The sequence below is a fragment of the Rhagoletis pomonella genome, unplaced genomic scaffold, assembly GCF_013731165.1.
Source record: "Rhagoletis pomonella isolate Grant_MI unplaced genomic scaffold, Rhpom_1.0 Rhpom_scaffold_00001, whole genome shotgun sequence".
Lineage (NCBI taxonomy): Eukaryota > Metazoa > Arthropoda > Insecta > Diptera > Tephritidae > Rhagoletis > Rhagoletis pomonella.
This window is the reverse complement of record NW_023458555.1, coordinates 76,780,885-76,808,814: the sequence shown is the minus strand read 5'-3', so window position 1 is coordinate 76,808,814 and position 27,930 is coordinate 76,780,885. Positions and strand designations below refer to the sequence as shown.

Here is a 27,930-nt window from a genome sequence, read left to right as displayed (position 1 = left end):
TTTTTGTGCAATGTTTTCGATTGAAAACATTTTCAATAAAAAAGAGTCACTATGAGTAAGAACATAAGATTAAAAGTCATAAGTTTTTTATCGGCTTTGGTATAAGGGATTTTTAACGGAATAATGTTAAAGTATCGAGTATCGAATACTTTTATTCGATACTTGTTTCCAAAGTATCGAGTATCGATCGATAGTTGAAAGTATCGAAAATTTACATCACTAATCGTAATCACAGAAAAATCAAAGCTACTAATGATTAGAATGATTCAGCAAGAGTATTACATTCTCCAATTGAAACATAAGGTCAAAAAATGCATATTTCATTGTAAAGCCTGCACAGTTTACAAACAAAAGATGCGTTCACAGATAATGGCCGCGTTCCCCCCCTGAACGATTCGCCTACACACTCCCTTTTCATACCACAGGTGTTGATTTTGCCGGACTATTTCTTCTCCACCAAAGCTTTACATTTAGAACTCTGCTCGGACCTGACCACGGAAGCATTAAAGGCAGCGTTTACCCGATTTGTCGCCGTGGACTCCCATATAAAGTCATGTCTGACAACGGAAAAACGTTCGTAGGCGCGAATTGAATGCTGCAGCGAGAGTTCTCACACTTTCTCAAAGAGGCAGCTACTGACATTACCGAAAAATATGCCGCTCACGGACTCTTATGGCAGTTCATCCTACCATATGCTCCTCATATGGGCGGCCTCTGGGGAGCGGCGGTGAGACGACCTTCTACCCCAAAACGAGTGGAGGCTCGGGCGCGTTGTGAAACTTCACCCCGGTCATGATCACAATGTTCGCTTAGCGGATATCTACACTCAATCCGGAACCATCACTCGAAATATTGCAAAGTTATGTTTACTGCCCCCTTTGTAGTAGCTCTCTTTACATACTTCATGCCTCATTAAACACTAGTACTGCACACCTACACTTCCCTATTTAGCATGGAACTAATTCTGTCTTAGATTTTTTCTTCTTTCCACAGATGTCCAGGAACACGATGGAGCTCAACCAGTGCCGCCTCTGCTGCCGCCTTCATGCGTTCCGTGTCTGCCGCCAGTTCCAAGCAATGACCCCAGATGAGCGGTATGAGTCCGCACGGATACATAAGTACTGCAACTCAGCCGACAGCTGTCACCGGTGTGGGAAGGCGCATCACACAATGCTGCATCGTCCAACGTTATCGCCACCGGAAAGCACTCGCCGTAATGACTCGCACACACAAGTTCGCCGTGGATGGTCGACTCTAGCCAGCCGTGTGATCTAACAGCCCGCAAAGGAAGCTCACAGCGGCAATACTGCGTTCCAACGGCGCATCCGCGATTTATTCCACCAAGCGGTGCTGACCCTCGAGAAGCTGCAAGAGTTGCTCAACCTGCGGACATGAGTCCCAACTTAATTGAATTCGATTAAGAACTTGTTGAATTCTTCATACCATAATCCGCGTGCTGGCAACGCCACTTACTGTACACCATTGTGAGTTTAGTCAGGTGAAATAGGTTTTTTTCATGTTGTAATTGTAAGCGGGGCCAATTCATTATCCTTTTACGCGCCGTCGCAGCCGCTTCGCACCTCTCTTCATTTTTTTGCATATAACGGCACTCGGGCAAATTTTGTCATACTTTTAATGGCCTAGCTATTTAATACTAATTTGAATTATTGAAGTCAATAAAGTAATTTGCGAACTGATTGTAATAATTAAAATTCCTCGTCTTTTCATTTACACGGAATAAAAATATAATCCCTGGCGCACCCTGCGCTCGCTTTTTCTCCTCCAAAAAGCAACAAAGGTGAAAGGGCAGAATAATTGTCTTGTAATTGGCTGTGTTTATATGCCGCCTTCTTCATCTATCGATCTATTCTCAAACCACATTTCAGCCATAAATCGTATAACGGACAAATACCCTAACTCGGGTGACTATAATCTTCCAAGTAGCTTCCGTGACTGCACCATACTTTTATACGAAAGTTTCTACCTTGCCACCTGTAAACAACTTAATAAAATATACAATGCTAACGATCGCATCCTTGATTTATGCTTCAGTAATACAAATGCAAGCGTAGAAAAAATCTTCCTCATCGTTGATGAAGATAAGCATCATCCCGCAATTGGAGTAAACATAGTCTTTCAATCAAGTCTTAAGTCCAACTCCACGCCCACCTTCTCATACAAAAAAAGCCGACTATGTATCGCTCAACAGTCTCTTCATAAGGACCAACACATTAATGGGACTTCGGGTATACCGCAAGGGACCCATGTTGGTCCCCTTCTTTTCTTACTTTTTATAAATGATTTACCAGCGCGAAATACTTGGTCAAGGAGTCTAGTTTGTACAGACGATGTAAAAATCTTTAACCTTATAAAAGACTCCTCGGATTCTCAAAATCTACAACAGGACTTGGATGCATTAAAAGATTGGTGTAGCATAAATAACCTAAGTCTCAATATTGAAAAATGTTGCGTTGTGTCCTACACCCGAAGTCCCAACGCAAAACTGTTCAATTATTCGTTAGGCGGAGCTACCTTATGGCGGAAAAATGAGAATAAAGACTAGGTATAATCTTCGACCGCAAGTTAACATTCTCCTCACACGTGGATTACGTAGTTAACAAAGCCTATTCTATGCTAGGTTTTATTAAAAGAAACTTAAAAGACTTCAGAGATCCTCATATTCTGAAAAGTCTTTATGTGGCTTTGGTCAGCAGCATCCTTAAATATGGAGTCATTATCTGGAATCCTTATTATGATATCCACTCGCGGCGTATAGAAATGATCCAGAAAAAATTCACGTGATTTTCGCTAAATCGAATTAATTGAGCTCGTGGTCCATGTAATGGTACCCATCCTCGTGCCTCAACTGCCGTTCTTACTGGCGCCACTAATGGTGCCCCTACTGGTTCCTCGTTTGGCGTCCCTACCGGCGCATCCAACACCCTTAAGCAGGGATCACACGATTTGTACATTTGTACACAAAATGCCAAATTTAGATTTGTCCACATTTGCGCATTTGGACAGCGATGTACAAATGATTTGTTTTGCGATCAGACGATTTGGCTGCCAAAGATCCAAATGATTTGGCTAACATTTGCGCACAGCAGTAAAGTGACAAATATTGTCCACATTCATTCACACGATTGGTCATAAATACTTAAACAACTGATCCGGTGTCAACCATACTTTTGCATTTATGATTTCGTGAGATTTGAAGTGAAATGAACAAAAATAATATATACGCACAGGTACTCAGAATTTTGAATACACCCTCAAAATCTAGGCTGAAGGTAAAAAACGCGTTTTTCATAGGTTGAAGGATATACTTGCTCGTAACTTTATTTCTGTTTGCGCGATGAAAAATACTTACATATGCCATTTAAGAGAAAACATTTCGTTGTTTACAACCATTTATAAAATTTGTCTTGAGAATGGGCACCCGATGTATGTATACTAGTTAACAAAATAGTCGGACAAGTCGTAATTTAAAATGAAAAAAAGTTAAAAATTTAAATTTCGATGGCTGAGTGGAAGATCGACCTATCTCGGAAGCCAGTTCAAAATCGCCGTCTCTGAAAATTTTTCAAGAACGCCCTACTTCAAAGTTTGATTGAAAACGCCCTATTTCAGAATTTGGTTGAATAACGCCCTATCTTAGAATTCATTTCAAAAACGCCCTATCTCAAACGATAATACATTGAAAATAAGCTGATATAGGGCGTTTTTGAATCGGCAGCTGAGATAGGGCGTTTTTCAATGAAATTCTGAAGTAGGGCGTTCTTGAAAAGTTTTCTGAGATAGCGCGTTGTTAAAAAATTTTCTGAGATAGGGCGTTTTCGAACTGGTTGCCGAGATATGTCGATCTTCCACTCAGCCATCGATATACTCTGTAAGATTCCTTTCAGTGATCGGACTTCTACCACATTGTTGAAGATCTTCCACTTTTTTGAGCACACCTACCACACAAGGTCTGAAATCTACCACATATTCGCGTTTTTGAGTAGTTTTATTTTTGCTCAACAAAATTTTTCTTAATTTTAAGAGCAAAAGTTGTCCAACACTAAACACTAACAACGCTGTAAACTGTAACTAACTGTAAAATAGTAAATTTTCTCAATATTCAATTTTTCGACATCAAACATGGTTTTATTGTGTTAAATTGCAAAATATGTGATTTATAAAAAGAATTAATAGCGAAAATGATAAAAACCGGCGATTTTTGTGAAAGCATTAGCAAATTTCAGTGCATCTCAAATTTCTAAAGCGTTGTTTACTCTTACTTGAGAATTGTCAAAATCGGCAAATCACAAGTAGCATTTCTGGAACGAACCACATTTGTTCGCTACATCGTGATGTGATAAAAAGAAAAGCTGGCAGCACTCTGCAAGGTTGCAGAAATCTTTCAAAATATGTTCGAAACTGTCAAGGAAAAAAATTGCCAAAACCAACGCAATTTTTATCAACTTCAATCTTGCACTTTATTATACTAAAATTAATTTTGTTTTAGATTCTAATTAAAATGTTTGCAATTTAGGAGAAACCTTGCAGATTTTTTTTAATTTTTGTACAAAGTTTGATCCAAAACCTGAGATCTACCACATTTTTTTGAAATCTACATTTTTTTTAGATTCTACCACACAAATTTTTTTTTTAAAGTCCGATCACTGATTCCTTTGCCATTTCTTAATATCAATTATCAAATTATCAATTTAAACATTGTTGTAAGCAGCGAAATGTCTTATATTGAATCACATACATAAATACGTATTTTTTTACCGGGTAAACAGAAATAAAGTTACGTGCAAGTATACTTGTGCGTCACCCTTTGAAAAACGCGGTTTTTGACCTTAAGCCCAGATTTTGAGGGTGTATTTAAAATTCTGAGTATGCAGATTTTACTGCTTGAATAGACCACAAAACAAGTGTGAACCTCGATAAAACTATATAAATTTTTTTTTGTCACACAGTTTAATTTATATCGTCTTTAATAATCTGTATATCGTCGTTTAAAGTACAAAAAATGCGTATCAACAAAATGCAAAGCCGCCTATGTGAGTTTGCATAAATTATTATCTAGATAGTAAAAACACTCATATTTCAAAATGGTTCTCTTTTTTATAAAGTAATCGCATTTCTGGATAGTATATTTCAGGACGAATGGATAAGGATTGAGCCAACAGCTTCTGGAAGCAAATTCAATGTTTGGCAGCAAATGTCAGTTACGCGATTTTGCAGAATGACGATACGCGGTTTTGTACTTTATACGACGATATGCATGTATGTATGTGTATAGCCAGCAAAAACTGCGGAGAGATCCGAAAACTGAAAGAAAGGTGAATAGTAAAGTGCCACGAAGGGTTGTGAAACGAATACTTTTCCGGTTGGTTTTCTGAAATTTTTCATTCTGAACTTCAAATATGCTTTTTCATAGTTAATTATAATCAGATATTAATTATACTTTTAATATGTTCGTCTGCCGGCATCAGAACCTGGAACCTCATGAAGGTTACAAATAGTCGCACGCTTCTCTGCACACTCAGCTACTGTCGAATACGTATATGTACATGTTTTCTAATGTTCAGTTTGAGCAAATATTTTAAAATTATTGTTTCCAAATAACGTGATATTTTTCGGTAGTTTTGGGATATGAATATTATATTAAATATTAAAATTTTACCAAAATTGGAAAATACAAAGGTTCACAAGCACGAAATGGCAATACCGCTCAACAATCTTACTAATCTTACTCTTACTAATATTATAAATGTGAAAGTTTGTATGTTTGGATGTTTGGGAAATCATCACGCGGAAACGACTGAACGGATTTGCATGGAATTTGGTACGCAGATAGCTTATGGGCCACATTGGTTAATAGGCTATTCTTTAAGAGTTGCCACCTGTTAAAAAAGTTTAATTTATTTAATATGCGGGAACGACTGAATAGATTTGCATGAAAATTTTCACACAGATAGCTTATAACCTAGATTGGAAAATAGGCTACTTTTCTTAAGAGTTGCCACCTGTTAAAAAAGTTTCATTAAATTAATACGCGGAAACGACTGAATGGGTTTGCATGAAATTTTGCAAGCAGATAGCTTATGACCTATGGTGGAAAATAGGAGCATTTTTTGGAAGAGTTGCCACCTGTTAAAAAAGTTTAATTGAATTAATACGCGGAAACGACTAAACGGATTTGCATGAAATTTTGCACACAGATAGCTTATGACCTAGGTTAGAAAGTAGGCTACTTTTTTAAGAGTTGCCACCTGTTAGAAATGTTTAATTTAATTAATACGCGGAAATTAGTGAACTGATTTGCATGGAAGTTTTCACACAGATAGCATATGAGCTAGGTTGAAAAATAGGCTACTTTTTTAAGAGTTACCACCTGCTAAAAAAGCTTAATTAAATTAATACGCGGAAAAGTCTGAACGGGTTTGCATGAAATTTTGCAACCAGATAGCTTATGACCTACAGTGAAAAATTGGCTAATTTTTTGGAAGAGTTACCACCTGTTAAAAAAGTTTTAATTAAATTAATACGCGGAAACGACTGAACAGATTTGCATGACATTTCGCACAGAGATAGCTTATGACCTATGCTGGAAAATAGGCTACTATTTTAAGAGTTATCACGTATAAGGAAAGTTTAATTAAATTAATACGCGTAAATGACTGAACTGATTTGCATGAAAGTTTGCACACAGATAGCTTATGACCTAGACTGGAAAATAGGCTACTTTTTTAAGAATTGCCACCTATTTGAAAATGAAATTTTGTTCAAAGATGGTTTATGACCTGGATTGAAAAATAGGCTACTTCCTTAACCGGAATTTAGTACCCTTACTACGGATTTCGGAAAGATGGTCTTAGACTGAAAGTAAGTCCGATAACTCAAGGCCCCTCCCATATAAATTGGAATTTTCATATTACATACATATCTCTGGAAACTAGGTTTGTAAAAGTTCACAGTTTATGTATTACTAATGACAATAAATAATTATAATTTTTTTATATTATGTGCTTTTTATAAACGTAAAACACACAATAATTACTATAACTGGTGTTTGGTTTCAAACTCGGACAAACTAAACAAATTAATTAGATTTTATTTTTAATTGGATTAACGATTAATGTTTTAAATTAATTAAACGTAATCGCAGCCAGCGATTAACGATTAAAAAAATGTTATCATTAATCGTACAGTTGATTACGACTAATTAATGTTAATCGTCAAACGCGATTAACATTTTAATCGTTAATGTGTAGTCGTTAATCATATTATTAATTAATTAATTAAACACTGTGTGAAATCATGTTCATATTCACGGAAAAAATGGGCGTGTTTGGAAAAGAGGCGTAGCACCTCCCATACTGACTGAAAGTTTCATATTGCATATCTCTTCAAATGTTTGCGGTAAAGCACTCAAGCTTGGTACGAAAATGTATATGAAACTAATACCATACTCATGGAGAAAAATTAGAGTTATTGGAAAAGGTGGTGTGGCAACTCCCATGCAAATTGATTTTTCTATGCTGCATATCTCTGGAGGTGTTTATTGCAGTGGACTGGAACTTGGCACCGAGATGTGTATACAAAATTAATTCCATACTCATGGAGAAGAATTTGCGTTATTCGAAAAGGGGACATGGTTCCTGCCGTACAAATTTACTGTTTTATACTGCTTATCTCTAGAGGTGTTCATGGTAGAGTACTGGGACTTGGTACTGGGGTATGTAAAATCAATTCTAAATTCATGGAAGAAGATTAGGGTTATAAGAAAAAGGGGCGTGGCACTTCCAGTACAAATTTACTTTTTCTTGTCACATATCCCTGGAAGTGTTTGTGGAAGAATACTGGAACTTGGTATGGAGTTGTGTATACAAAATGTATCAATTGCTCATGGAAAAAATGTGAGTTATTAAAAGAGGAGGCATGTCGCTTCCCATACATACTAAAAAGTTCTTAATACATATCTCTGGAAGGATAGAAAATCTCTCGAAGTATTTTAAATTTGTTATGGAGATTTATTTTATAAGTGCCGTACTGACAGAATAAATTTCATTAAATGGAAAAGGGAGAGCCGGTTTCGGCCTTGTAATCTAAAGCTCTCTTGAGGCATTTGCTACAGTAATGAGAAGTGGTATTTTATCAAGGCCAGGTTACTAAATTTGAGTTGGAAATATTAGAACCCACCGTGGCATCTCCAAGAAGGTTACACGTTCACGCGCCGTATACCTGGAACCATTTTAAGGTAAACTTAGAGGGATTGATATCTTTCGTATGCCTAGCGCGCAGACGAGATTTTATAACTTCATAGTTTTAAACGGCCTAAATACCTTAACTCGCTTAAAAAATAAAGAGCTATAACGAAATGGGCACAGATATAAAATCTAACATCATCAAATTATTTTTCATATTTGTATAAAAGCGCGGGGTGTAAGCCGCGGGTATAAGCTAGTATTTGTATATTTGTCACTGGCATTTGTCATCAAGTGGCAAATCAGATATTTGGTCATTTGCGTAATTTTTATTTGGCTTATGTAGCAGCATTGCGTTCACACAATTTGGCCACCAGGGTTGTTTTTCATTTGCCACAAGACGGCAAATATTTGGCTTTTCTGATAAATGACAAATGTAATTTAGCGTTCACATGATTTGTCTACGAATTTGACAAATTTTTAGCCAAATGTACAAATCGTGTGATCCCAGCTTTAGTGGTATCGATTGAGGCCTACATACGCTACAGCGGAAATGGACGACACGCCATTTCTTTAAATGAAGTTGATTGCAGCTATATTTATGTATGTACATATGTAGGCATATACTAAATGTGAGCAAACAACATTTTGCTTGCATAGTCTTCTGTTCTCTTTTCACTGCAAGTTGAATTATTATTCTATTGCAAAATTTTGTACAGAGAAGACTAAAAACATATATGTAATACTCCTATATTGGCAGTAAGAGCTAGTACCGTCCGAAAACACTACAGTACAGATATATCAATAAACACGTACGAAAGTAAAGGAACACATACGTTTATAAATAAACATGTACACGACACACTTACAAAACCGGCACTCAAGTACACAATACATTGACAAAAACAGTACTAGACTGTCTCGCTTTGATTTCGGAATGCTTACACATTGAGATGTTATCTTACTATCAATATAGAAGTATTACATATATGACTAAAAAGTAGAAAATAAATAGAATTAAAAAAAAAAACTTTTTAATATACAACGCTTTTATAAATGGACTAAAAAGTAGAAAATAATATTTCTCAGTCCCACAGAATTTGTTTTGATAACTTTTGATTTTGAAATTTTAGCAAAAGTCATTATAAACAATTAATGACATTGAAAATGAAAAGCTTGGGGCGCATGTAATACACTTGAATTGATATGAAAAGTAACATATGTATGTGTGTGGGCATATGAATAACGATCGCTTAAAATCGATCTCAAATTTGTACTTTCGCTGTAGAATGTTATGTAGTTTGACTATTGTCAATGAAATCGAAGGCTTTGTACCATGATAAAAATATAGTAAGGTAGAACCGCTGAGAGTCACTTTTAAAATTCTTGACGTTTCCAAACAATTTAATTTTTAAATTTACTCACAAACTCACACACACATTTTCATTTTCAATCTCAAGCAACAACAATTTCGAACAATTTCATTTTATTATTTTCACATTTATATGATTTTAAAATGTTGGCAAACTTCAAAAAAAAAATCATGGCCGCCAAATTGAGAGAACGGTTATACCTTGCTATGTTTTTATCATGCTTTGTACTGCATGCGCTCCACGTTTTTCGTTTTCAATGTCATTCATTGTTTATAATGACTTTTGCTAAAATTTCAAAATCAAAAGTTATCAAAACAAATTCTGTGGGACTGAGAAATATTATTTTCTACTTTTTAGTCCATTTATAAAAGCGTTGTATATTAAAGTTTTTTTTTATTTTATTTATTTTTGTTTTCTTCTCACAAAAGTTCTAAATTGTTAAAATTTATTTGCATGTGAAACCTTTTTCCATACAAAACCAGCGGGTGAACAGCAGCTTTTGGAACGCTCGTCCAACTCAGCAGCACAACCGCTGATTACTGGGCCTGGAACAGGATGGTTCAATGCTTCGAGAAGCAAACCAATTTACTAAGAAAGATAGTTGCAACAACTTTCATTTTTTCAATTTAAATTTTTATCTTTTTTGTATTTCACATGGTACGCGTTGATGTAGAAGAAAAAAATCAGAACGGTTTTTGACACTTTCGAAACCATAAGCAACAATAAAATACAGGCAAACATTGTTTTTACTCAATTGCTCTTAACCTGTTTTATAGGCCATGAATTAAACAAAAAATTTGATATAATTCATACGAAGAAAGTAATATTCACAAAATATGTTTACTTATGAAAAGTCTAACAAAATATAGGGTCTTTAATAACTGCTCGGCATATTGGACGAAGCGCTTTTGTGTGAATTTTATCTGCATGATTTTTAATATGGTAAAAACATTACTGGAAAACCTTAAAATGTTTACATGGAACGATGTCGCAATAAACAGACGAAGTAATAAAACGGCTTTCTCGCTTTATATTCTCACATTCGGCTGCCTTAGTCACATTGCATGGGTGGGATGCATGTAATAACACCATACGCAATAATTCCTATTACTTGGACATTAAAAAGCAGTTTCAGAAGTGAACTAGTGTTATATTATTATTTTACTTTTATATGCCACCAGTACAAAATTGTGAAAGGAGGGGACGCGAGCGTGACGTCGAACGCGGCGCGGTGCGGGATGGCTTATGTATGTATATGTATACTTACAAATCCGTCCATTTAACTTGTTCATGTACTACTTTTTGTCAAATGTAACGGGGTCACTACCTATGTGCACTATTTTGCTTTATTACTCAACTGTTAAGTTTAGAAGTTGGTCTTATTGCTCAACGAGAAATGAAATATAGCAAATTTGTGTTATTTCACATTCAAATGGGAAATAACACAAATTTGCGTTATTATACACTAGTCGAGTCGAAATTTTAGGCAATGACATGATATTTTCGATACGATGGGACTCTCGAAAGACGATTTGCATTCGACACTACTCTCGCAATGAGGCTGATTATATTCTTTTTCGGTTTTACAAACTATTCCATAACAAGATATAATTGTGTTAGGTGGCGGAATAAAATGGCACTAAATTATGCCATAAGGTAGAAGTATAAGCGCTTTTTGGTTCCAGAGATATTGGTTGTGCAGTGCTTACTTTAGGTGAAGAGATGGCTACATGTTTTTACTAAAATTTACAGAGGAAAAAACAATTTAGCGGCATAAAATGGCACTAAACAAGCACTTAATTATGCCGTAAGGTAGAAGTATATTCGCCTTTTGGTTCCAGAGATATTGATAGTGTAGTGCTTACTTCATCTGAAGAGATGGCTACTACGTGTTTTTACCAAAATTTACAGGGAACTTAATTTTTTAGCGGCATTAGTTGGCACTAAATAATGACGTAAGGTAGAAGTATATGCGCTTTTTGGTTGCAGAGATATTGATAATGTAGTGCTTTTTTCAGCTGAAGAGATGGCTACTACATGTTTTTACCAAAATTTACAGAGCACTGATTTTTTAGCGGCATAAATTGGCACTAAATAAGCACTAAATTATGGCATATGTGCCAAACCAATCGGTGAATATTGTAGTGATTACTTCAGGGACCTTGATAAATAAATAATTTATTATGACACCTTCCATACGATTACCCGGTTTTCCTTTTCTTTTTTTATTTATCTGTACTGTAATGTTTGCTGACTGCACTTGTAGATATTGATCATATAGAAGTATTACATATATGTATCAAAGGGGTTTTTTAGTAAAGCATCAAAACTGGTTTTTGTTAATGGAATGGTTTTTATATATCTTTTGGCTTAACCGCCGCAATTTTGGGCCGTAGCGTGGGAGGGCAAAAAGGGCGTAAGCGACGAAATCACCTGTTTGATTAAAGATGGGCAAATAAAACCGCCATTATTATATACCTAACATTAAACGTAACTTTTACATTGACCTTCACATTAGTATCTACAGTAATTGCCGTATTAATAAAAAAAAACGACTACTGAAAAATTTACTTTTTGTCGCTTACGCCCTTTTGGCGGTTAGGGCTCGTATTTCTAACTTAAAGAACTTTATCACAACTCTTCAAATTGTAAAGCAGAACAGGTCAAATAATAGCTTTTATCATTCTGCGGCGTTCCCCCAATTTTTTAACAGAACTGTATGTACAAATGTATATTGTAGTTTAAAGTACAAAACCGCTTATCCTCGTTCTGCAAAACCGCGTAATTGCCATTTGTGCCGAAAGTTTGGTTTGCTAATAGGAAGCTCCAGGCATAAAGCCTTATCTATTCATACCAAGATATCCATATTAGACTATGTACTGAAAAATAACAGCATAGTTGTAATACCGCTGATCAAGAGTAGCATATATTTTACTCGCTCCTGTAAAATCTTGTTGACCTTACATACGCGGTTTTACATTATCGTGATACGCGGTTTTGTACTTTAAACCAGGGTTGTTGCGAATATTCGCATTCGCATTCGCAACCGCGGAGCTTCCGCATTAATTTTAACATTCGCATTCGCGTTCGCATTCGCAATAATCAATGCGGAACTTTTGCGAATGCGAATGTTGTGCAAGTGCACCGATAAAACTATATCTGGCAAACAAAATTACAAATTGTAGGCAGATATACGTATATCTGGCAAACAAAATGACAAATTGTAGCCTAACCCCAGCGAAACATCAGCATGGCTTCCGTAAAGTGCACAGCGCAACAACAGCACTTAACGCCATAAACACCCATATAACTCGTGGCCTAAATCGTAACCGCCCCTGTGAGAGAACTGTCCTAGTAGCGTTGGACTTGTCAAAGGCGTTTGACACCGTCTGCCATTCCACGCTGCTAGAAGACATTGAGGCCTCCTGTCTCCCACAGGGACTGAAGCGATGGTCGGCGAATTATATGAGTGGTCGACAATCATCAGTAATCTTCAGAGATCAAACCTCGAAACCAAGAAGAATAAAACAAGGGGTTCCACAAGGTGGTGTTCTCTCCCCCTTACTTTTTAACTTCTACATCTCGAAACTCCCCCAGCCTCCTGAAGGAGTTTCCCTGATCTCGTACGCTGATGATTGTTCGATTTTGGCGTCTGGGAATGGAATTGATGACCTCTGCTCAAAAGTAAACGGCTATCTCTCCAGCCTTTCTCGCTTCTTCACTGCAAGGAGCCTAACCCTCTCCCCAACGAAATCAACGGCGACCCTCTTCACCACCTGGACGAAGGAGGTCAGGCTAGAATTAGGCATTCACGTCGACGGCACAACTACACCGACGGTGAACAACCCAAAAATTTTAGGGGTTACCTTTGATAGCCTGCTCTCCTTCTCCGCGCACACAACCGCAGTTGTCAACAAAGTACAGAGCCGCAACAAGGTCCTCAAGTCGATCGCCGCCAGCACTTGGGGCAAAGACAAAGAAACGTTGCTGGCAACATACAAGGCAATTGGCCGGCCGGTTCTAAATTATGCAGCGCCAGTTTGGTCGCCGGGGACTAGTTGGACGCAGTGGACGAAGCTACAGACTTGTCAGAACGCCGCACTCCGGACAACGACTGGGTGCCTTCTGATGACGCCTGAGCACCACCTACATAGCGAGGCCCAAGTGCTCCCCGTAAGGGAACACAACAAAATGCTCTGTAAGCAGTTTCTGGTGGGGTGTCACAGAAGCGAACACCCCAACAGACCACTGCTGGAGGAGGAGCATCCGCCCAGGCACGTCAGGGGGCATCTATTCGTGTACAAGGACGCAGTCCAGACCCACACAGACCAACCACTGGACCCAATGACGTACAGACAAGCGATTAACGACATTCATAGGGAGTCAGTCTCCACCTACCTCGACTCCCGGCCTAAGAATGTCGTTATCGGAGCCCAATCACCACCTGTGGAAGAGACGGAGCTTCAACTACCTAGAGAGACCCGCGTTACCCTGGCTCAGTTACGGTCTGGATATTGTAGCCGCCTAAACAGCTACCTGTCCAGACTCGACCCAAACATCCCAAATGAGTGCCCGGCATGTGGAGACTCCCCCCACGACACAACCACCTCTTCACATGCCAGCTCAATCCGACTCAACTAACACCCTCTCCCTTTGGTCCGACCCCATCGAAACAGCGCGTTTCCTGGGCCTACCGTTAGTTGAGCTTGACGATAATGATTAAAAGTTGACCCGAAACAGGCGGGGCTTAATAGTGCCGCTACAACAACAACAAATTGTAGCCAATATTTTTTGCCAGTGGTCGTTGGAGTATTTGTGTAACAAAACTGGTCAAATGTCATATTTATCAACTTTGATAAAAATTTCTTTAATCTTATTATTTCTTAAGCTATAGAACCGAGCAGTTATACAAATTCCCACTTCTACTTGACCTTTTACGTATGTCAAAGAGAACATAGTCCTTTTAATAATATATATTTTTTGTTTTCTCTTCTTTAAATACCTGCATTTCTTTCTTTATTGAGATTTTTTTGGACCAATCTTAAAAAAAAAATACCAGACATAAAAGAAGAAAGTGTGCACTGTAATTTTAAACCAAATTGTCGTGATTTGGTCTTGATGTTACATATCGACACCTGAAATGCAAAAAGCCGTAACAAACATCGTCGCTGAAATACAAAAAGTCGTATCTAATAAAAATTCAAAATTCAGTTTTTGATTGATATGATGGATTTCATCGAATTTCAACTCCCACATCAGTTATGGTGTTGTTACGTCTTTTTGCATTGCAGGTGACGATATATTCGTTTCAATCACTTCAAATAGGGCTCTTTGGGGAATTTATTTTAAGGAAAAATTTTAAAACAGTAATTTTGTTTACTTGTCGGGCAATATTTTTTTCATAGATAAATATGTACATTGGATCCTTGCCTAAAGGCCTCTGTGGTAAAACTTTCCCCCTACGTCTCCCTTCTTTGCTATTTAAAGTGAAAGATTAAGCTCCTACAATAGGGATTTCCACAAGAAATTTTCAACATTTAGTTATAAAGATATTCGATGCTGAAATATTTAAAAAGCTATAGGTCTGACCTTTAATTAGGTAAGAATTGCGTAACTATCTGAAACCCTCATCATTTGTGATTCCTATAATTCAAATGCTTATAAAAAACGGGGTGCTTTTTTAAAAAAATAACAATATTCTGATCCGATTCGGTTTGCAGTCAGGATCTTAAAAACATAATTTTGTTCAAAATTTTCATTCCTGGAAAATAATAATTTATAACGGTTTGAAAACATACAACGAACTGTCGGCAAATATAAGAAGCTGCAACAGCTTACAACAATTCAAAAGTCGATTATACCACCACTGCAAAATATATGTATAGAATGAAATAATGAAAAATTTTATTTTAAAGGATTGCTGCTTGACCCAGTGGAGAACAGTGGAGGGTCGACATGGAAAATAGTCCTTTCCATCCGGCCTACAGCGCGTAAAGAACAGTGAAGAGGGTCGGCATGGAAACTAGTCCTTTCCATTCGCCCTACAGTGCGAAGATCTCGTCTTTTCAGACCACTTGTATAACCGGAATTTATAAAGATAGATTGGCTCGGAAACTAGTATTTTCCCACTGATCACAAATTACTTTATAGCCTTTACATATGACCACAAAGCCTGAAGTGTAGGTGCGACTTGGAATAAAGTCCACAGCAACGGTACAAGAAGTGCGGCTCTGGAACTCGTCCTTTCGGACCACCCACCTAACCAGTACCCAACATTCGGGCAGCTCGGAATCCCGTCCATTCCGACAGCCACGGTCACACTTATAATTAAGATAATTTTATATAATATAATTAATATAATTACCTTGTTTAAATGTATAATTATTTGTACAGAATAAAAGTTAGGATAGTCCTCTCAAAAAAATGTGTAAAGAACAGAATATGTAGTGAAATAAGAAAATTGTTTTCATGTATGATTGTGGTTCCTGTGATGTAATGTATGCATATATCAATATAAAACTATAAACCCAAAATAGTACTAAATAAAATAGTGAGCAAATATTGTAAATTTTCAGACTTGTTATCATGATAAAAACACGTGTGTCAAGTTAGCACTACACTTTTCGAATTTGGAAAAGCTAACTACGGCATTAATTGTAGTGTTTTTGTTGTAAATTTGTTGTGGAAAAAAAAAATTTGTAGCTCTCGTTTTTTAAGAAAAAATGGTATGTAGTGCTAACTTGACACCATACACCTAGTCGATAGAATTGAGATATTGAAAATGTTATAACGGCATTAATTGTAGCTTTTTTGTTGTAAATTTGTTGTGGAAAGAAAAAATTTGTAGCTCTCATCTTTTAAGAAAAAATGGTATGTAGTGCTAACTTGACACCATACACCTAGTCGATAGAATTGAGATATCCAATATGTTACTATGCCATTAATTGTAGCTTTTAACTTTAAAATTTGTTGTGGTAAGAAAAAATTTGTAGCTTTCGTTTTTCTGGAAAAAATTGAGTTGACCCTTTTTCGAACAAAATTTAGTATGTAGTGCTAACTTGACACCATGCACCATTGACGACAGAATTGAGATATTGAAAAGGTTACAACGGCATTAATTGTAGCTTTTTTTGTTGTAAATTTGTTGTGGAAAGAAAAAATTTTTAGCTTTCGTTTTTTAAGAAAAAATGGTATGTAGTGCTAACTTGACACCATACACCTAGTCGATAGAATTGAGATATTGAAAATGTTATAACGGCATTAATTGTAGCTTTTAACTTTAAAATTTGTTGTGAAAAGAAAAAATTTGTAGCTTTCGTTTATCTGGAAAAAATTGAGTTGACCCTTTTTCGAACAAAATTTAGTATGTAGTGCTAACTTGACACCATGCACCATTGACGACAGAATTAAGATATTGAAAATGTTAGAACGGCATTAATTGTAGCTTTTTTGTTGTAAATTTGTTGTGGAAAGAAAAAATTTGTAGCTCTCGTTTTTTAAGAAAAAATTGTATGTAGTGCTAACTTGACACCATACACCCAGTCGATAGAATTGAGATATTCAAAATGTTATAACGGCATTAATTGTAGCTTTTTTGTTGTGGAAAGAAAAAATTTGTAGCTCTCGCTTTTTAAGAAAAAATGGTATGTAGTGCTAACTTGACACCATACACCTAGTCGATAGAATTGAGATATTGAAAACGTTATAACGGCATTAATTGTAGCTTTTTTTGTTGTAAATTTGTTGTGGAAAGAAAAAATTGGTAGCTTTCGTTTTTCACACAACACACAATGGTGCACGGTGTCAAGTTAGCACTACATACTAAGTTTTGTTCGAAAAAGGGGCAACTCAATTTTTTCCAGAAAAACGAAAGCTACAAATTTTTTCTTTCCACAACAAATTTTAAAGTTAAAAGCTACAAGTAATGGCACAGTAACATATTGGATATCTCAATTCTATCGACTAGGTGTATGGTGTCAAGTTAGCACTACATACCATTTTTTCTTAAAAATCGAGAGCTACAAATTTTTTCTTTCCACAACAAATTTTAAAGTTAAAAGCTACAATTAATGCCGTTATAACATTTTCAATATCTCAATTTTATCGACTAGGTGTATGGTGTCAAGTTAGCACTACATACCATTTTTTCTAAAAAAACGAAAGCTACAAATTTTTTCTTTCCACAACAAATTTACAACAAAAAAGCTACAATCAATGCCGTTCTAACATTTTCAATATCTCAATTCTGTCGTCAATGGTGCATGGTGTCAAGTTAGCACTACATACCATTTTTTCTTAAAAAACGAGAGCTACAAATTTTTTCTTTCCACAACAAATTTACAACAAAAACACTACAATTAATGCCGTAATTAGCTTTTCCAAATTCGAAAAGTGTAGTGCTAACTTGACACACGTGATAAAAACATAACAAGGTAAAACCAATGAGAGGCAGTCTGACGTATGCCAACAATATAATTTTAAAATCAAAACTCAAACTCACACACATTCTCATTTTCAATCTCAAACAACAATAATTGTGAACAATTTAATTTTTTTATTTTCAATTTTATATGATTTTAAAATGTTGGCAAACGTCAGAACAAAATCATGGCCGACGAATTGAGAGAATGAATTTACCTTGTAATGTTTTTATCATGCTTGTTATAGGCCTTTAAAGGCTTTCAATAAATTAATAAATTAATAAAAATAAATAAATGAATTTTTAAATTTTTAAGTTCAAGCACTAAATAAAATAAACATTATTAAAAATTCGCATCCGCTGATGTCTTAAATTTCACATTCGCAACATCCCTACTTTAAACGACGATATGTAGATGCCAAATGAATTGAAATATCGCGACCGAGTGTGTGCATTAATCGTTGCATCAAGATAGTAACGAAACCACTATGATTGGAAGGCCAATGTGCAGAAAGCCTTATTTTCGACAAAATGCATTAATACTTCGAACGCTACAGCACTTGAAAAACCTGCAGTGGTTTGGCTGTGTTTTACAGAGAGAAGCTAATGATACTATTTTAACAATCTCAGCCGTATTTAGGAAAATTGCAACCATAGATATAAATGAAAGAATTCACTTAAAATTGTTGGGCTAGAAATCATGGAACAAATGCACAATACCTAAAAATGTCGAATTAAAAAAAAAAAATAGGATCGATAGAGACCATTGAGGTGAACATAACGGTATATTTATTTTTTTTGGGAAACAACAACTACAACAATTATTAAAGGTCAAAGTTCAAATTAAGCATTTTCTTAAATTAATATTTCTCGAAAACATCTTCAAGGAATTGAACAATTTTGATGATAGAGAATTTAATTCTCTTTAATTTGATATACATATTTATACATATACCTTTTTATAGTCTTCACAAAAATCGAATTAATGTGGAAAAAAAAGTATACAGGGTTTTGTGTATAAACTTCTTTTGCGTAGGCGGCCTTCGGCCGCCCTTATGGATTATAACCCTCACAAAGTAGAATTCTCTTTCTGTGTTGCGAAGAAAAGGCGCTGAACACCTTTTGCAGAGAACACCTTTCTGCGTAGGCGGCCTTCGGCCGCACTTATGGATTATAACCCTCACAAAGTAGAATTATTTTCTGTGTTGCGAAGAAAAGGCATTGAACACCTTTTGCAGAGAACACCTTTCTGCGTAGGCGGCCTTCGGCCGCACTTATGGATTATAACCCTCACAAAGTAGAATTCTCTTTCTGTGTTGCGAAGAAAAGGCGCTGAACACCTTTTGTAGAGAACACCTTTCTGCGTAGGCGGCCTTCGGCCGCGCTTATGGATTATAACCCTCACAAAGTAGAATTCCACATTAATTATATTTTTGTGAATACTATAAAAGATATATGTATAAATTTGTATATCAAATTAAAGAGAATTAAATTCTCTATCAAATGACATCAAATTTCCCAAATCCTTGGAGGGGTTCTCGAGAAATATTAATTAAAAAACATGCTTAATTTGAACTTTGACTTTTAATAATTGTTGTAGTTGTTGTTTCCCAAAAAAAATATATATATCGTTACGTTCACCTCGATGATCTCCATCGATCCCAATATGATTTTTTTAAATTTGAGAATTGTAGGTATTCTACATTTATGCCGAAATCATTTTTCGAAACGATGACGTTGACCACCATCATGCAATCGAAATTGTGTCCTGTTTTATAGAAAATACATGCATACACATAAATATTAAGCGCAATTTATTCCAAAAGTACTTACCTTGAGTAATCTCTTTTTAATTGGAATTAATAGTGGCTTATAAGAGGACGAGGCGGGTGTGGACGGGCGTAAATATTTATATCTGTCAGTCAAAACGGATGATGCCTTCGTAACATATGAATATAGATTTGTTTGATCGTTCTCTATTAACAAAATTTCTATTCTCTTAACAGGTTTCGAACAAGCATGTTTATAACAGGGAAATGTTCAACAAAAATTAAAAACTTCGTTTATAGGCACACTTAAGCAAGATGTTGAAGTACTCTTGCTGTTTGTAAATAATACAAAGCTGTAATAAATCACTTGCAAAAAGACTAACAGTTCGCATCAAATAGAACTAAAAAAATAAATGCATACATTCCAGAATACATTTTCGGACTCTACATCACCACCACATCGTAGAAACACATTATTGGTTTCTAACTTTCCTCTATCAGGGACATGTTTATTTAATTTATTTTCTTTCACTGACGAAGTTCTCATATATTGTTACAAATAATTTTATAGTTAGTTCTTTGGAATCCACAACTTTCTTTACATTGCTCAGCCTTCGAGTTATTTTCATTTTCCTTCCATTTTCCGTTGGTGTTTTGATGTTAGTTTCTGCTTAATTGGACGTTTTAATTGCTATGATACTTTGGACTAACTACTTTTATGTTGATGGAATATCTTAAAAAATTTGAGGAATATTCCTTTTTAACAAAATTTTGTGATATGCACCAACGCGATTTCCCCCAATTCTCAGCTCCACTTCCATCTACTATTCTCCTTCACTCTTAGAATGTGAGGTTAAGAAAAATTCATCGAGTTCATTCCGATACAGCGTTGCAACTGACAGTGGTGTGGCCAGAAGAACTTACTCTTTACATTTGTAATTCAATGTCTCATTAGCACAATATAACCAGCAAACCATGACGAAAGACACAAGATCACGTAACAACAAGAGAGTGAAAAAAGTCGATTTTTTGGTTGGAGTTGGTTTTTTTTTTAGCGGGTTCTACGCCATCTTGTTTCACTGGAAAACGAGCGAAAAGTAACCAAAGCAAAGAACACAACGAAAACCAAAATTAGCCAAAATTATTGTCAGCCACTTTAAGCGCACAATTTAAGTAAAATGATGCAATAAAATGCTTGAAAATGTGTTGTCATGTTGAATTGACTCTTCTTTACTTAAATACAAGTGTAAAATAGTAGTGCTTGTGATGTAAACAAACGCTCAGCTAACGAACCCGCTTTCGCAAACTTTTTTCTCAAAACCAGTTACAAATACAACGTCGCGTTCTTACGTGATCTTGTATTTTTGGTTCATGCAGTAAACAACCTTCGGTGAATTTGGCGACGCCGTCCCGAATGAAAGAAGAAAGTTATTTTCTAGCTGTTGAAATCTCGACGCCATCTTTGTAGTAAAAGGGAAACAACGAAGAGAACAAAAAAAAACCGCGTAATTGTTGAACGCATGTATAATCATTTTTATTATCCAAATTCTTCTATAAATCATGTCGTTGTGTTAAATTATTCTTTACCTTATGTGTGCACACGTTGTCACAAGCGAAAATTAAGAAAATTGCAGTAAAAAGCCACCACAAATTGTAAACAACGAACAAATGTAAACAAATGGCCAACGTCAAAGTCGCCCAACTTTTTTCCTAAATGCGATTATAACGGGCTACTATGAAGAAGACGTGATCTTGTATTTTTGGTTAATGACTGCCTTCCTCGGGGATAAATATGCTAGGGATGAAATTATTGGTACACACCATGAACCAAAAATAAAAGATCACGTAAGAACGCGACGTTGTATTTGTAACTGGTTTTGAGAAAAAAGTTTGCGAAAGCGGGTTCGTCAGCTGAGCGTTTGTTTACATCACAAGCACCACTATTTTACACTTTTATTCAAGTAAAGAAGAGTTAATTCAACATGACAACACATTTTAAAGCATTTTGTTGCATCATTTTACCTAAATTGTGCGTTTAAAGTGGCTGACAATAATTTTGGCTAATTTTGGTTTTCGTTGTTTTCTTTGCTTTGTTTACTTTTCGCTCGTTTTCCAGTGAAACAAGATGGCGTAGAACCCGCTAAAAAAAATCGACTTTTTTCACTATCTTGTTCTTACGTGATCTTGTGTCTTTCGTTTATGGGTACACACGCCTTCCAAGCACGCAGGGTTGCTTTTAAGAAACGAAAAATAATTAACTCCAAATAGTTTCAAAAAGTATAGTGTAAAACGAAATTTATTGAATAATTCCATATAAAATGTTATACATAAATGACGCATTTTCTAAACGATTTAAATTAAACGCATTTGCGAATTGATGGAAAAGTACTACGGATTGTAAATTTTTGTTAACTATGGGCCTGTGCCAAATGATAGAAAAGAGAAAATTTTGACGGATCAAAGTAAAAATCTGACATTTCTCGTGGTGAATAAGAACGTCAGAATTTTACCTAGCTCATGGGGCTAGGTAAAATTTTGACAGCTTATAACCATGTATACACATAATATTCCTTGGCGGTAATAAGGAGTGAACATGAAAATGAAAGCTGAAACTGCATAAAAAAAGCGTACGTTACTTGCAAAATAAATTTTAAGAATTTCCGCAACACACAAAAATAAAGCTTTCGCACGAGCGTTTGTTTGGTTTTTCAACTGTCAAAATTTAACTCTGCATTTGGCACAGCAAATTTTTCCACCCCGTCTCACCACGGAGAAAAAAGTTACCGATTGGCACAGGCCCTATGAGGTGAATGAAAATTTTCAACAAGGCCTGATGGTTTGATTTTATTACTAAGGCCTCTAATAAATTCATGGCTTTTAGTTCTAGAAGTCTTTTTTGTATAATTTCTGATTTTAATTGCTCAACTTCTTTTGAACCAGAGCAACTGTCAAAAATTTCCAACAGTAAAAAGTTACGAATTGGCACAGCGGAAATGTAAAATTTTCTCGCCATAATAAAAAGTTTTTTCAACATGGAACTTTTCTACTAATTGACATGAAATTACTATCTCAACGCTCGGAGCGCTGCCTCTGAGGGCCTTCCCTCCTGGCCTGGTATTCCCTTTTACGCTGTGGCATTTTGACACTTCTCAGATTTTAGTCCAAAAAGATAAGGAATGAACCTTATATAAAGAGTTAAATACACCTCACACGCGGCTTGCCAAACATTGTTGTTGTTGTTGTAGCGGCTACAACAACCCCGCTCAGGACGGTTGGTATCTCAGTCGTTGTCAAGTTCCACTAACGGCAGCCCTAGGAAGCGTGCAGCTTCTGTGGGGTTGGTCCACAGGGTCAAGGCCGTTAGGGTGGTCGGGTTTTCCGGGAATGCGAAGAGATGTTTCGAGTCATGTGGGGTCTCTCCGCATGCAGGACACTCATTTGGCACATTCTCATTCAATCTACTCAGGTAGGAGTTTAACCTGCTGCTGTAGCCGGAGCGAAGTTGTGCTAGTGTCGTTCGAGTCTCCCGAGGCAGATGAAGCTCCGTCTCGTCAGTGTCCGGGGGTGGTATGCCTAGAACGGCATTCACAGGTCTAGAGTCTACATAACTCGAGACTGACTCCCTGTGAATGCCGTTCAGGGCCAGTCGGTAAGCTGTCGGGTCCAGAGGTTGCTTGATGAACCTCTGGACTTCGTCCGTCAGTTCATATAGATGCCTCCTGGCGTGCCTAGGCGAGGGCTCCTCTACAAGCAGCTGTCTGTTTGGGTGGCCACTTCTGTGGCTCCCGATCAGGAACTGCTTGCAGAGCATTATGTTGTGCTCCTACGGGGAGCATTTGCGCCTCGACGTGAAGATGGTGTTCGGGCGACATCAGGAGGCATCCTGTCGCTGTCCTGAGTGCGGTGTTCTGTGCAGTCTGTAGCTTCGCCCACTGCGTCCTACTAGTACCCGGCGACCACACTGGCGCTGCGTAGTTCAGAACCGGCCGGCCTATTGCCTTGTATGTTGCCAGCAACGTTTCTTTGTCTTTGTCTCAAGTACTGCCGGCTAGCGACTTGAGGACCTTGTTGCGGCTCTGTACTTTATTGACAATAGCGGTTGCGTGCGCAGACAGGGAGATCAGGCTGTCGAATGTTACGGAGTATTTTGGGGTTATTCACCGTCGGAATTGGTGTGTCATCGACGTGAATTCCCAGCGGTAGCTTGACCTCCTTCGTCCAGGTTGTGAACAGGGTCGCAGAGGATTTCGTAGGGGAGAGGGTTAGACACTTTGCAGTGAATAAGCGAGAAAGTTCGGAGAGATACCCGTTTACTTTCGAACACAGGTCATCAATTCCATTCCCAGTCGCCATGATCGAGCAATCGTCGGCATAAGAGACAATCGAGACTCCCTCTGGTGGTTGAGGGAGCTTTGAAATGTAAAAGTTAAACAGTAGCGGGGAAAGGACACCACCCTGTGGAACCCCCTGTTTTATTTTCCTCAGTTTACTCGTTTTGTCTCTAAACATTACCGACGAATGTCGACCAAACAGATAATTTGCCGACCACCGTTTGAGCCTCTGTGGGAGAGAGGAGGCCTCTATATCTTCTAGTAGCGTGGAATGGCAGACGGTGTCAAACGCCTTTGACAAGTCCAACGCTACTAGAATCGTTCTCTCACAGGGACGGTTTCGGTTAAGGCCACGAGTTATCTGAGTGTTTATGGCGTTAAGTGCTGTTGTTGTACTGTGCACTTTACGGAAACCATGCTGATGCTTCGCTGGGGTCAAGTGGTTTGTGAAGTACGGGAGTAGCAAGGCCACGAGTGTCTTCGCTACCGGGGAAAGGAGTGTTATCGGACGATACGAATCTCCTTTGTTGGCAGGTTTCCCGGTTTGAGCAGTGGGACCACTCTCCCCACCTTCCAGATGTCTGGGATGATGAGAGTGGCCATAGACAAGTTGAGGACCTCCGTTAGGTACGCTACCCCCGCAGGACCCAAATTTTTCAGCATCAGCACGCATATTCCGTCGGGACCCATGGCTTTGGAGGCTTTCGCCTTTCCGATGGCCACCTGAACTTCACCGCAAGTGAAAGCAAGGGGGGCACAGGTTGTTGGCAGTTTGTGCAGCCTTCTGGTCACTCGATGCTTGGCTTTGTCCACCGGAGGATGCAGTATGAACTGCCGGCTAAAATAGCTCGCGCATCGCTCCGGGTCCGACGAAGCATGGTCGCCGAAGAAAATTTCGACTGTGTCGTCTTGCTTCGTCGGATTGGACAGCGACCTCACAGTTGACCAAAGCTTGCTCACACCAGAGGTGAAGTTACAGGTCTTCAGATGCTCCTCCCACTTCTTCCGCTTATGTACGTTTACTAGTTGCCGAATCTCCGCGTTGAGATCCCTGATACGGGGATCTCCGGGATCGGCCTGACGAAGGCTGTTACGCTCATCATCTAGAACAGCCGCTTCGGCAGAACAGTTTGGACGTGGGTCCGTTATACATCCTGCCGGTATGAAGCGAGCTGCAGCAGCAGTGACAGCCCTGCGGAACTTACGTTCACCGAGATGGACGTCGGTTGGTGTGGGGAGCGCTGTGAAGGTGTTTTCGGTAAACTCCGCGTAACCTTTCCAATCAGCTTTAGAAAAGTTGATATCCGTCCGGTGTTTGGCGGAGGCAAAGTCGGTTGGTTTATCTATCGAGATGACTATGGGTAGGTGGTCTGATGCTAAAGTCAGTATAGGTCGCCATGTTATGCTGTTTATCAGACCAGCGCTGACTATGGTGATGTCTGGCGAGCTACTGCAGTTACCCATAATCCTGGTGGGTACGTCGTCGTACATTGTGCAGAATGTCGAATCGTCTATCTGCTCAGCTAAGTATGTTCGCCTACGATCGTTTGACAGGCTTGAGTGCCAAAGATCATGGTGCGCATTAAAGTCACCTACAACCATACGGTTTTCACCTCTGAGGAGCGCACCTATATCAGGGTGATCTCCTGCCGGGCAGCAGGTGACAGGGGGTATGTATATGTTAAATATTTCGAGCTCAACATCGCCTGACCGGATAGCGATGCCCTGACATTCTAGGGTGGTATCCCTGCGGTCGATGTCTGCTTCGATAAGACGATACTGCACGGTGTGGTGCGTGATGAACGCTAAGTCACCACCATTATCTCGCTCGCGATCTCGACGGTGCACGTTGTACCCGGCGCAATTCAACAAAGTTGAATTGCTGTGCAACTTCGTCTCTTAGACCGCAGCTATCAATATACCATGCCGACACATGAAGACGGTTATCTCCTCAATCTTGCTCTGTAGCCCGTTGCAGTTAAATTGAAGGAGCTTCATGTGGTTCGGGAGATGTCTCGTGATGTAGGGTGTAAGTGATGTGTGTGTTCTTACCGCCGTTGGCTGTGTGCGCTGCTGTGATTATTGCCGCCCTGTGGTGGTGGCGGGAGGCATCGCAGTTGAGGTCTACGACCGAGCAGCGCTACACGGGCCCTCGAAGTTCCCAGTCCAATCTCGCGTGGTACGCAGACCTGAGCATGCCCTAAAGTGGCACCAGCCAAGGCAGGTATTGCACTTGACTGATGTCACATTACGGAATATTCTGCTCTGACATACCGTGCAGATTGTAGGGGGAACCAGGAGTTGTTGGCGGCGGCGTGTGCGTGGTGGTGCGGGTGTGTGTGTTATGTGGTCTGTCGTGGCTGTGGTATGGTCTGTGGTGTTATTATGTTGTTGTGTTGTGGTGACTGTGTGAGGATGCTCGGGTGGACTGAGGTTAGCCGTGGAGGCTGCTCTGTTTGAGCAACAGGGGGCCACTGTCGATGTGTCCGTAGTCCTGAGCAGACTCTAGGGTGACTCCACCCCTCGCAGACGTTACACTTGACTGAGGTGGAGTTGTGGTGTAGTCGTCTCCGGCATACACAGCAGGTGTAGATTTCTGGCCCTGGGTTTGACTCGATGCCAGCCCTGAGTAGAGTGAATGTAGCCCTATGGACGAACAACTTCTGAGATACTTCGCCGACCTAAACGTTGTTAGATCGCCGAAACAACAGCCCTTGGTCGGGTAAAACCCGAGTCATTCCGGTACGTAGAACCGGCTGTCGTGGGAATGGCTTGCCAAACATTCTTCAAACCTGCTTTTCCCATTTCGCCATAAAGTTAGTTTTCTTCGGGTTCACAATGTAAAAGGGATTGGTTTTCTTCAACTTTTTCTCTTGTGTCATTATTATATACACGACGTAAACGGTTTGATCAAACCTCAACATGGCGGTCAGAAAATCAGAAAAACTCGATTTTTATTCACATTTCCCTCAAACGGCTTATCAAACCTTCAAACACTCCTATACACAACATAAATAGCTTTGAGAAATAAGAATAAGAATAAGAAGTTGAAAATGAGCTTAAAAAAGGCATATTATGCATTTTAAGTTAGTTTTTATTCTATAATTCTGAAAGATATTTTAATTCTCTACCTTTTGATGTATCAACTATTGCAAAAAGTTAAGTAATAACGAAGATATTGCTCAAAATAATAAGGCCACGCTCACGCTTGCTAAGCACATCTGCATTTTCTGCTAAATATTCACAATGTTATAGGTAATTTTTTTCATTCCATCGGTCTATTTTCAATTTATGTATTTTGAACTTACAAAATCTCGGTAACGAATGGAGGGAAAACGTATTGATCGATCATAAGAATATTCATATTGATTCTTCATTAGATCCAGAAAATTATAGGAATTAAAATATTCTTCAGGTTCATATTAGTTTCCCAATTAAAAAAAATGATACTGCATTGCTAATATAGCCCCTTGCTAATGCTCCAGTAGAACGTATATGTAGTTCATGGTTGAAAGACATGGTTGAAAGAGATAATTGATTGATTGATTTAATTGATTCATGTATGTAGTTCATGAACGAAAGACACAAGATCACGTAAGAACAAGAGAGTGAAAAAAGTAGATTTTTTTAGCGGGTTCTACGCCATCTTGTTTCACTGGAAAACGATCGAAAAGTAAACAAAGAAAAGAAAACAACGAAATCCAAAATTAGCCAAAATTATTGTCAGCCACTTTAACGCACAATTTGTTGGATATACTTATCAATTTCAATGTACTTGTAATATTTATACTTTTCTAGTTATAGTTCGATCTACTCAAAGAAGCTTTTATTGAACTA

At 38.1% G+C, this 27,930-nt stretch overlaps 2 long non-coding RNA genes across 3 annotated transcripts in view; one reads left to right on the top strand and one right to left on the bottom strand.

The window, feature by feature from the left end:
- LOC118747882 overlaps nucleotides 1-20,030 on the bottom strand; it is a 68,529-nt gene extending 48,499 nt beyond the window's left edge. For both annotated transcript variants that reach the window (XR_004993991.1, XR_004993992.1), the window contains exon 1: nucleotides 19,827-20,030. This is a non-coding gene — a long non-coding RNA (uncharacterized LOC118747882). The remainder of the gene's footprint in view (nucleotides 1-19,826) is intronic.
- On the top strand, nucleotides 19,847-20,196 carry LOC118747888. Its single transcript, XR_004993993.1, has 2 exons — nucleotides 19,847-19,935; nucleotides 20,000-20,196. It is a non-coding gene; the product is annotated as an uncharacterized LOC118747888 (long non-coding RNA).
- Nucleotides 20,197-27,930: the final 7,734 nt, after the last annotated feature.